This window comes from Neofelis nebulosa, chromosome 11 (assembly GCF_028018385.1).
Source record: "Neofelis nebulosa isolate mNeoNeb1 chromosome 11, mNeoNeb1.pri, whole genome shotgun sequence".
Classification (NCBI taxonomy): Eukaryota; Metazoa; Chordata; class Mammalia; order Carnivora; family Felidae; genus Neofelis; species Neofelis nebulosa.
Window position 1 is genome coordinate 68,720,677 of NC_080792.1, and position 11,342 is coordinate 68,732,018.

Here is an 11,342-nt window from a genome sequence, read left to right on the forward strand (position 1 = left end):
TATTTATATAAGCCAACCCAGACTGGGAAATATTATTTTTAATTTTTCACATCTCTGGCAACACATTGACCGAGCTGTTTCTATGTACTTCACAGAGGTAGAGAGAAATTTCTTTCCACTGGAGAGATAAATGGGTAAGTAATAAGAGACTAGAGAAGGAAAATCTTATAAAACGACTCCCTGTTGTTTAATAATTCCTCTTGGTTTGTTTTTTGTATTTTGGGGTATTTTAAGAGTCCAAGGATTCAAGAATGAATCCTAAGACCATCACCCAGGCCCCCTTCTCAAAACTCCGGCAGCATATTCGGTCCGGACGCCTTAAAGATTAAGGCTTAGATAACCATCTGCAATTCTAATTGGTAAGGAGGGACAGTGAAAACTCATTCAGCTCAAGCCTGGAAACTCCTGAGGTTCTACTGAGGATTGGGAAGATCTTCAAGCGGATCTGTGGCTCTTAATACTTGCTGGGGTCCCTGGTCTCTTGAGAATTTGTTGAAAGGTATGTGTACCCTCTCTCCAGAAAAGTGAGTACACAGCATAAAATGGTCACACAATATAGGATATATAGCGTAGGTGTATCGGTCAGCTATGGCCGCATAACAAATCATACCTAAACCCAATGGCTGACAACAAGCAGGTCTTTCTTGCTCATGTGATTGGCATGTATATGGGTTGGCTGGGGCATTTTAGTTGCAGATTATGGGTTGGCTGTGCTTGGATCCAGGCTTTGGGACCATTCAGCTCAACTTCATGTGTCCAATTCTGGAGCCCAGGCTGGAAAGGCAACCTGCCTTGTGGAGCATGGTTTTTTATTTTTATTTTTACTTTTATTTTTATTTTTATTTTTATTTTTATCTTTTGTGGTGATGGTGGACGCTTAGGAGGTAAGCCATGCCACACAAACTTGTTTTGAGGTTCTATTACCTCCCATCTGTGCACATTTCCTTGGCCGAAGTAAACCAAAAGGTCTAAAATATTCACTGGGGCCAACACTTCCCCAAAGAGGAGAAGAAAGGGGGTGGGCATGTGTTGAACAATACTCCAGTTTATTATCAATAGGTCGTGGACTCTTGGAAAGCTGTCCAGGGATCACTGGATTGGAACCTGAGTCTTTTGTGCTTAATTCCCAAACCTCAGCAAACATAGAAATCATCTGGCTCAAAATGCAGAAATGTGGGGCACCTGGGTGGCTCAGTCGGTTAAGCGTCTGATTTTGGCTCAAGTCATGATCTCACAGCTCGTGAATTCGAGCCCCGCGTCGGGCTCTGTGCTGACAGCTCAGAGCCTGGAGCCTGCTTCCCATTCTGTGTCTCTCTCTGCCCCTCCCCTGCTCGCACTCTGTCTGTCTGTCTGTCTCTCTCTCGAAGGTAAATAAATGTTAAACAACGAATTTTAAAAAATGCTTTAACACCAAAGTGGTTCAAAATGGAGACCGGATGCTATCCTCCCCCAGAGATCCTGATTCAGTGGATCTGGGTGGGGCTTGGGAATCTGCAGTTTAAACTGTCACTCCCTGGGGCGATTGTGATGCTGAAGCTGACCTAGGGGCCTTACTTCCAGAATCACTCCCACTTAGTGGGCTCAGGACTCAGAGAGATGAGTTCAGAGTCCAGTTCTGCCCTAGCTGTGAGCTTTGGGTGAGTAGTTTTGCTTTCCAGAGCCTTGGTTTTCTCCTCGGAGAAATGGAGTAATACCTCTCAGAGGGCTATCGCGGGAGTTCAGAGTACTAGTTTATGCTAGTAAAACAACTAGCATAGTGCCAAAGGCTAGTTTACTGCTACATCACCATCCTCAGGTGTCATCCTCCTCCCCCTCCCCGCTCCTCCTCCCCCTCCCTCTCCCCTCCCCCTCTCCTCCTCCCTCTCCTCCTCCCTCTCCTCCTCTCCCTCCCCTCCCTCTCATCTTCCCCCTCCCTCTCCCCTCCCCCTCTCCTCCCTCTCCTCCTCCCCTCCCCCTCCCCTCCCCCTCCTCCTCCCCCTCCCCTCCCTCTCCTCCTCTCCCTCCCCTCCCTCTCCTCTTCCCCCTCCCCCTCCCCGCTCCTTTAATTCTTTGCCTGAAAACCCACGGTGGGAAACTCTCGCCGGTAGCCTCATTCATGTCCACATTTAATGTTATCTACCCCAACAGGCAATGTCCCGGACTCCTGACGCCAAGTCGGTGATGGAGATCCCCCTTCAGAACCAGGCAGACCAAAGCCTCTGAAGGCCTCCAGGTTGAGAGTGATCGATTTAAGATCCGTGAACAGTGGCCGAACGGGGTTCCACGCACGTCGCAGAAGGAAACAATGTAGGTAATGATTTACTGCAGTTCCCAGCTCAAACTTTTTCTTCCGTTTCCTCTCTTATCGTCGTTCGCTCCGTATTTCTATTTCTTGCTGCTCGGTTTCCCTTCCCTCCCACTTATGTTTCTCTCTCTCTTTCTCACTCTCTTTTCTCTATTCCTTTCTCCTATTTTCAGAAGCCCCGCCCTCCTTAACATTCTCTGCCCTGTCCCTCCTCCACGAGTGCTGTGCCTGATGCCTGGTCCCTGGTGGGTGTTCGATGAACGTCTGAGAGAAGGAGTAAGTGAATGAAAGGAAAGGCTCCCCATCCCTACCCACCCATCCGACATCCAGTTTCCCTCCCTTGAGCTTCCAGCACCTCCCCGGCCCATGGCTGGGGCGGGGGGTCCTTCTCCTGGTGAATAGAGCATATTGATTAGTTGAGTGAACCACAACCGCATCCCCTTCTAAAGCAGAGGCAGGATCTCCATCTCTTGCCTTGAAAACAATTTTTTTTAAATGTGTTATTATTTATTTTTGAGAGAGAGAGGCAGAGCATGAGCGGGGGAGGGGCAGAGAGAGAGGGAGGCACAGAATCCGAAGCAGGCTCCAGGCTCCGAGCTGCGGGCACACAGCCCAACGCGGGGCTCGAACCCACGGACGGTAAGATCGTGACCCGAGCTGAAGTCGGATGCTTAAGCGACTGAGCCCCCCAGGTGCCCCTCAATCTCTTGCCTTTTAGAAATGCCATCTGCAGCCCGGAACAAACGCTCACAGCTTGCTCTCCCCCCACACTGGAAGTTTTCTTGCTAGAGTTGAGTCTTTGTCCAAATTTTGAACTCCTTTTCTTTTTATCTCCCCACCTGTTGAAAATGCCATTGCTAATCTCCCTGTCCCCTTTCCCACCCCAACCTTGATAAGAGCCGGCACGTCCCTTTCTGTCTCCACTGCCTTCCAGTCTGGGGCCGGCAAACTTCTGTAAAGGGTCAGGTTCGGTGGGCCATTTGGTCTGTGGCAGGAGAACAGCCGCAGACAAGCTGTAAATGAACACGCATCGCTCTGTTCCCATAAAACCTTATGTATAAAAACAGCAGGTGGGAGGAGCCTGGGTGGCTCCATCAGTTAAGCGTCTGACTTCGGCTCAGGTCATGATCTGGCATTTGTACGTTCAAGCCCCACGTCAGGCTCTGTGCGTGCAGCTCAGAGCCTCCAGGCTGTTGGGATTCTGTGTCTCCCTCTCTCCCTGCCCCTCCCCTGCTTGCGCTCTGTCTCTCAAAAAAAAAAAAAGAAAGAAAGAAAGAAAAGAAAAGAAAGAAAGGAACGAAAACAAACAAACTAACAAAACCTTGATTTGGGCTTAGGTCATGATCTCACGGTTCCTGAGTTCAAGCCCCACATCGGGTTCTGCCGTGACAGTGAGAAGCCAGCTTGGGATTCTCTCCCTCTGCCCCTCCCCTGCTCTCTCTCTGTCTCTCAAAATAAATAATATCTAAATACATAAATAAATAAAGTTAGAAAAAAAACCAAACGGCAGCTGGGCCCCCCCCCCCCCCCGGAGTCTATAGCGTATTTAGGTTTGTAGCGAAGCTTCTGCCCTGCCACTTCCTAGCTCTGTGACCGTGGCCCCATGCATTGCATATTGAATTTCACTTATTCTCCCGTAAAATGGGGTCGGGCGGATTCATGGATGCATATCTGGGGGTGCTTATCAGGAGGTGTCCCTTAGAATTTTGACTCCTGGATAATGATTTAGCCAGCCTTTACTGGGCAACTAGTATGTTCAGATTTTGCTTTTTACAGCGATTCAGAGTGTTAGGGCTGGAAGGCCTTTAGAGATGTAATCGAGAGGTTGAAAACTGGCAAAGTGTTCCCAGATCCTACCCACGGAGGATTCTTTTCCTGTATCAGCTGTGTGACTCTGGGCAAGTTACTGAACATCTCTGTGCCTCAGTTTCCTCATTTGTAAACGGAGATGGGACCTACCTCGCCGGACTGCCATGAGAACCACGAAGCTAATATATGGAAAGTGTTTAGGATAAGCGCCTGGGATGCTAAGTGTCCCACGGTATTAAGTACTATTACTATTATTTACACGATCATTGATATTGTTACCAGTTTTCTTTCCCGTGGGGCATACACACTCTGGTTTCCCTAAATTCTTTTACCTGCCATGCTTCTGAAGTTATTTGATTTCTCCGCCCCTCCTGAGGCCCAACACCTATATTTCATAGACGGGAAGTCTGAGGCCCGGATCCGAACGGGAGTGAGTTGGCCAAATCCCAGCAACAAATCAAGGACAAAACTCATTTAGATTCGTAGTATTTACTCCCTAACTGTAGGGTGCACTCAGCTCTTCTCAGCCACATGCCGCACACCGTTCCAGCTGAAATCCCCCTTTCTTGAATATTTCCACTGGTTACCGAGGAGCCCAAGACTACTTCTCTCAAAACCACTCCGACCCAAAGGCTGAAAGGTGTAAAAGAGGCCTCCAGCCACTTTGGCTGGGAGAGAATCCAGCTGAGGTCCATCTCGACCCACATGCACTTAACTGGGGCTCACAGACTTTAACAGAACATAATTTAAGGGTCAGGGAGTCATGCTAAAAGGAAAATTCATGTTGCTTAATTGCATTCCCAGGAAGGGTCCGGAGAGAGCCTTCCAGAGAGAGTCTGACTTATTACCGAACTATTTCTGCCAGAAAGTCATTGAATGTCTGCCATAGATTAAAAGTCAATCATGGGGGAGTGAGAAGGGCATCCCTGTGGTCACAGGAAAACCAATAAACCGATTTGATCTCAACTAAGGGGCAGAGACAGGAGTCGTCTTAACATTACAAGGACCATTAAAAAAAACAAAACAAAACAAAACACTGTTCCAAACAGTCAATTTATCTTAATAAGGCCATGTTGCTTTTAATCGAAACATCTTTGATAATGGACCTCATCATTTGTTTCTGCTGAGTCGCTTTCACAGACCCAGTGGAGAGATATTTCCTCTTGGCGAAGGAGAAAACGGGAAGGTCTTTGGAGAGGTCAACCATGAAGGCACCAAGGAGGCAGCGTGTTTGCAGGAGAGTGTACGTGTGCGCTCGGGATTGGGTTACGTGGAACCTTCTATCAATAGCAATGTCCATGATGGGAACACAGGGGTCACCTCTGATCCAACAGCATGGAAATGTCCTCCAGCTAGCACAGCGGACGTCTATGCAGTTGACCTTTGGCGCCAAACTTAAATTGATTAATTTGGCAGCTCCAATAATGGGGCTGTAAGTTCACGTAATGTGAAGCCACCAGGAGGGTAGAATGGACGTTCCAGGCCAGGTCTGTGTTGATGGTGTGAGCTGGAAAATCTTAAGGGGAATTGAGAATATCACAGGAGTGTGGATGGACAGGCAAGGAAGAACTAGCTTCCCATCAGACCGGAAGGTCATGCCCGGGTTACCTTCCAGGGCTGTGACGCGAACTATATTTGTGCCTCCTTACCATGCCTGGCTTTTCCGAATTCAGAGAGCACGTGTGGTGGTGGGAAAAGGTCACGGAACTTGGATCCGGTCGGTCCCGGGTTTGAGTATCGCCCTCATCTCCTAATTGCTAGGTGACACTGGGCAACTTACTGAGTCTCTTGGAGCCTCGCAAAGTTTGTCCCATGGTTGTGGAGGCCAGGAGGGGTAAGAGACAGGCTACATAAAGTGCCTGAGAAACTAGGTGCTCAATAAACGTTGGCCCCCTTCTAGTGGTGTGCTGATAAATGTTTACCAACTGGCTCTCAAAAAACAGAGAGAGAGAGAGAGAGAGAGAAAAGAAAAGAAGAGAGAGCATGAGTGAGCTGTGATTTAGCGGTTGCCAGTTGCCATGGTGTGAATGCTCCCATCATGGCGGATTTCAAGCTATCGATATGATGTCATAGAATATGCAAGTAGGAAGAGATGAACACAGGAATGATTCTCCTAAGCTGGCGGTGCAGGTGGTTTTAGAACACCACTGCTCCTTCTTTCTGCTCAGCCCTCTCTCCTTCCCCACTCCAAAATCCTATACAGAATCCTAGATTCAAAGTCAGCCGGGAGCGGGGCGCCTGGGTGGCTCAGTCGGTGAAGCGTCCAACGTTGGCTCAGGCCATGATCTCACGGTTTGTGGGTTCAAGTCTCAACGTTGGTCTCCTCACTGATCGTGCAGAGCCTGCTTGGGATTCTCTCTCTCCCTCTCTCTCTGCCCCTCCTCCACGCATGCTTTCTCTCTCTCAAAAATAAAGGAAGAAATCTTAAAAAAAAAAAAAAAAAAAAACCCACAAAGTCAGCAAGGAGCTCATTGGTGTTAAAGCTCTCTTGTGAAATAGCTGGAAACTGAGTCCCTGGGTTAAAGGTCATACAGCCAATTCACGGCAGCACTGGGACCAAGATGTGGGCCTCCTGACTCCAAGTCCAGAGCACCTCCCACCCCATGCTGCTTGTGGGATTTGCCATGGGGTTGTCCTTTCAGGCACGATGGTCTCATGACAAACTTTTTGGGCTCTTGTTCAGATCAAGTCTTGTTTTCAAAAACTTTTTAAAATGTTTACTTCTTTTTGAGAGACAGAGAGAGACCGAGCACGAGAGGCGGAGGGACAGAGAGAGAGGGAAGCACAGAATCCCAAGCAGGCTCTGTCAGCGCAGAGCCCGACGCGGGGCTCAAACCCACAAACCTGAAATCGTGACCTGAGCTGAAGTCAGATGCTTATCCAACTGAGCCACCCAGGCGCCCCTCGAATCAAGTCCTTTTAACCAAGATTGAATGAGTCAGCCTTGTTTTTGGCTAGATATTGAATAGGGTCACACTGAAGGACTCCTATGTGCTTGGACAGCATTGATAATGGGATCATTCCATTTTTCTAGCCTGTGCACACCCCCTTCTCTTCACCACCTGTACCACTTGTCAGCAGGAAATGAAGCTTCTCAATTCTGATGTCCTCCAGGCTGTAGTTCCTGAACGTGGAGAAGCTTCCTTTGGACTGTAATGGGTAAGCCACATCCAGTGACATCAGCAAGGGAACCACAGGGACCCTACGTCAATGTTGATCCTGAATGTCCTTTCTGGCCCATTCAGATGACGTTATCGGAGCTGCTTCCAAGAATCCTTTGCTTTCACATCTAACACCTCTGGTTACTCAAATTCAGTGTGTATAGAGTGCTTACTATGCCCTCGGGTCTGTGATCGATTTCTGAGCCTTGGCAGGAGTGTAGGGTATGGTTCCTGCCTTAGCATAACTTTCCCCAGGAATATCCATCTATATCGAAACTTATCTATCTGCCAACTGTCTGTCTATCTATCTATCTATCTATCTATTCATCTCATTTTCTAGCTAGTATTATCCTTCCGTATTTCTTCATTTAATCAGTAAAACGTTCGTTTGTGTGCTGTCCCGGGAGGGATTATGTCACAGATTGGGCATTCAGAGACAGATGGTACCCGTCTTTAGGAAACACGTTTGAATGGAAAACACAAGCGTTTGTAACAGTCGGAGAGACCCACGTTCAAATCTCGGCTCCGTTACCTACCTGCTGCATGACCCTGGGCGGGCTGTTGGATGTCTCCAGGCCTCTGTCACCTTGCGGGATGAAACTTTGTCTCTAGCTTGTGAGACTGCTGTGAAGGTTCAGCTGCACACTGAGTAGAAAGAACGTGCCTGAGGCACAGCCTCACGCATGGTGTGTGGGCAAGAAGTCTCACCTTTGATTGATGCTGTTGGCTGCGTACGAGGTGTGGCTTGGGGGCTGAAGATGTGAGTATGAATGATGCACACAGTACCCCAGAGCATGCTGTCTCCTGGGAATAGCAGGCATGTTAGATAATCTGAAGTGTTCCAGGGAGGTATTGATTGATAAGCACTGCAGGGGACTAGTGAGCTGGGCGGAGTCAACCTGACAAAGAAGAGGCCTCCTCTGTGCATTTCCAAGTCCTTTGTCTCATTTGATCCCCTGGAAGACACTGAGAGATCAGAAGTATTGCCCCATTTTACAGATGCAGCAACAACAGATGCAAAGAAGTCGAGGCACAATGGCGGCCTCTCCCCCCCCCCCCCCCCCCCCCCCCGGAAGGGATAAGACGCTACTGAGGCATCCTTGTGGGTAGGTCTCATGGCAGGGGCCTAAGTCATGCCCACTGTAGAAGTCCAGACACCTCCAGGTGGGTCTGATAACCAGTGAGGCGGCCTCTGGGCTCAGCAGGAGTCTCCAGGCACAAGGAACAGAGTCTCCGGGCGTAGAGGATTGGGAAACCAGCGGGACAAGCTGCGCTGTGATTCCACATCTCAGAACCAGAGGGCAGAAGTGACTTCCCGTGGAGCGTAACGACCAGCCCTGGTCTCCTTCCTCAGCCCAGTCCATGGACCCGTGTCTGGGCCCATTAGAGAGAAAGGTAAGTAGAAGCGGACAGGGGCTCCATGCTGGGACGCACTGGGGCCTGGGCAGCACTGCCCCAGGACCCACCACCTACCAGGAGGAAGGAGGGAGGCACGTGTCCCCGACTCTGCCACTTTTGAGAGATCCGGGATCTCCGTGGAGACCCAAAGGTGGAGACCGCAGACCCCACGAGGCATGAGACTTGGTAGTGATGGAGATAGACACCCCCTCCCCAGGGAATACACTAGCCGTATTTGTCAGCCTGTCCGAAGACAGCCCCCGAGACAGACAGAAATACTTGGCTGTGGAGGATATTATTAAAGCTGAGGTCCTATGGAACCAACGGGGGAGAAAGAGGTAGGAAAATGTGGGATGTATTTATTTATTCTGCTAATGGGGCTCCATTGACCCCCACAAACTGCTGAGGCCTGTGCAGGGGTTTGTTGAGGAAAGAGAACAACCAACCCCGTGCTTTAGAAACCCAATCCGCATCTACTGAGCACCAACTATCGTACTATCGTACAGAGAGGAATATTGTAATCACCATCTACTGGAAGCCAGTGAGAAAATCAGGATTGTAGTTCAGTACAATAAGGGTTGGGATAGTAATAGCTGTGATGATCCCTGAATAGGTGGGCATGGCCAGCGATGGGCGTGGGATCTCAGCTTGTCCAGTCAAAGTGAATCTCAGAGCTCGTTGCTGGAACAAGAGTCTGTTCTCTCTTGTTCTGGGTGATGGGAGTGTGGATATAAGGTGTGGAGCTCTGCGGCCATGTTGCTGCCAGATAGACAGACAAAACTGACAGAGGAAGGCAGGACAGAAGGGGGAGAGAAATGGAGCTGAACTCTGGTGAGACAGTGAACCCCTGGATCAAACTATGCCTGAAGCCCACACTCCTGCTTGACCCTCCAGTTAAATAAACCAACACTCTTTCCCTATTGTTTCAGCAGGTTGAGTTGGGTTTGTTAGCACTTGCAATTGAGAGCATATTTTAACAACAGATAAGACATAGTAGGAAATTCAGGGCTTTGAAGGCTTTGTAATTAATGCCTTTGGTACTAAGTGAAGGAATGATAACCCTTTCCTTAAAGTCATGGGGGAGTTCTCAAAGTTCTCAAAGTATATATGTATATATATATACACATTGTCAAAGATCCCTCCCAGCTGGTAAGCGAACACATCCATCACCTCGTATATTTATTCTTTTGGTGTTTATTTACTTAGAGAGAGAGTGTGAGCAGGGGAAGGGCAGAGAGAGAGAGGGAGGGAGAGAATCCCAAGCAGGCTCCGCACTGTCAGCACAGAGCCTGACACGGGGCTCAATCTCACCAACCATGAGATCACGACCTGAGCTGAAGTCAAGAGTCAGATGCTCGACAGACTGGGCCACCCAGGCACCCCAAACCTCCTATGTTTATTTTATATTCATTTTGTGTGTGAGAGAACGTCTAACTTCCCCTCGCTTAGCAAACTTCAACCATACAAAACAGTGTTATCAACTATAGTCCCCACGTTTTATGTTAACATCCTCAGACCTTACTCATCTTGTAACTGAAAATTTATACCCTTTTACTAACCTCTCCCCATTTCCCCCACCGACCCTCTGAGCTCCTGGCAACTGCCTTTCTACTCTCTGTTCCTAGGAATTTGACTTAAAAAAAAAGATTCCACGTATAAGTGATATCATGCAGTGTTTATCTCTGTCTGACTTACTGCACTTAGCACAATGCCTCAAAGATCCACCCACACTGTTGCAAATGACAAGATTTCCCTCTTGCTCATGGGTGAATAATATTCTTTGTATATTCATCCATTGATGGATGCTTAGACTGTTTCCATACCTTGGCTGTTGCGAATGACGCTGCCATGAACACGGAGGTATGGATAGATATCTCTGATATCTTGTCATCACTTCTGGAATGTGCCTTTTTAAAAAATCTTATTTTCGAGAGAGAGCGTGTGAGCAGGGGAGAGGGGCAGAGGGAGAGAGACAGAGACGGAGAATCTTAAGCAGGCTCTATGCTCAGTGTGGTGCCCAATGTGGGGCTCGATCTCACAACCCTGGGCTCATGACCTGAGCCGAAATCAAGAGTCAGACGCTCAACGGACTGAGCCCCCCAGGCCCCAGAACGGGTCTTCTGACAGAGCAGCGGTATTTGGAGCATGGATTTAATGAGCTACCACCTCAGTGAGAGGGATTGCTTTGCTGAAAAGCAGAGGCTCTTCTGATTCCGGTGTCTTCACGTCTGGCGGCCACTCAGTGTTCTCTTGTTTGTGAAATAAGATCAACAGAACTCTTCTGGAAGAAACTCTTTGATATTTGAACGTCAAAATTATTAATTATTGTCATTAATAATTCATTATTTTAAAACCTCAAGTACTACACTCACTTGTTCAACTGTTTGGCCCCGAGTTCCCTTTTATTTAAAAATTTTCTTAAATGTGTATTTATTTTTGAGAGAGAGAGACAGGGTGTGAGCAGGGGAGGGGCAGAGAGAGGGAGGGAGACGCACAATCCGAAGCAGGCTCCAGGCTCCGAGCTGTCAGCACAGAGCCCGACGCAGGGCTCGAACTCACAAACCGCGAGATCATGACCTGAGCCAAGTCGGAGGCTTAACCGACTGAGCCACCCAGGTGCCCCTTCTTATTTAAATGTTTATTCATTTTTGAGAGGGAGAGAGAGAGAGAACAAGCATGAGTGGGGGAGG

The 11,342-nt window shown here is 48.6% G+C and overlaps 1 long non-coding RNA gene across 4 annotated transcripts; it reads left to right on the top strand.

Moving 5' to 3' along the window:
• Nucleotides 1-1,549: 1,549 nt before the first annotated feature.
• LOC131489810 (uncharacterized) lies at nt 1,550-7,404 on the top strand. 4 transcript variants are annotated; one of them, XR_009250755.1, is made up of 4 exons: nt 1,550-1,637; nt 2,128-2,290; nt 5,234-5,336; nt 7,128-7,404. It is a non-coding gene; the product is annotated as an uncharacterized LOC131489810 (long non-coding RNA). The 4 variants fall into 4 exon arrangements; XR_009250757.1 differs by having other exon boundaries at nt 2,128-2,286; nt 5,222-5,336; XR_009250756.1 differs by having other exon boundaries at nt 2,128-2,286.
• The last annotated feature ends 3,938 nt before the right edge of the window (nt 7,405-11,342 follow it).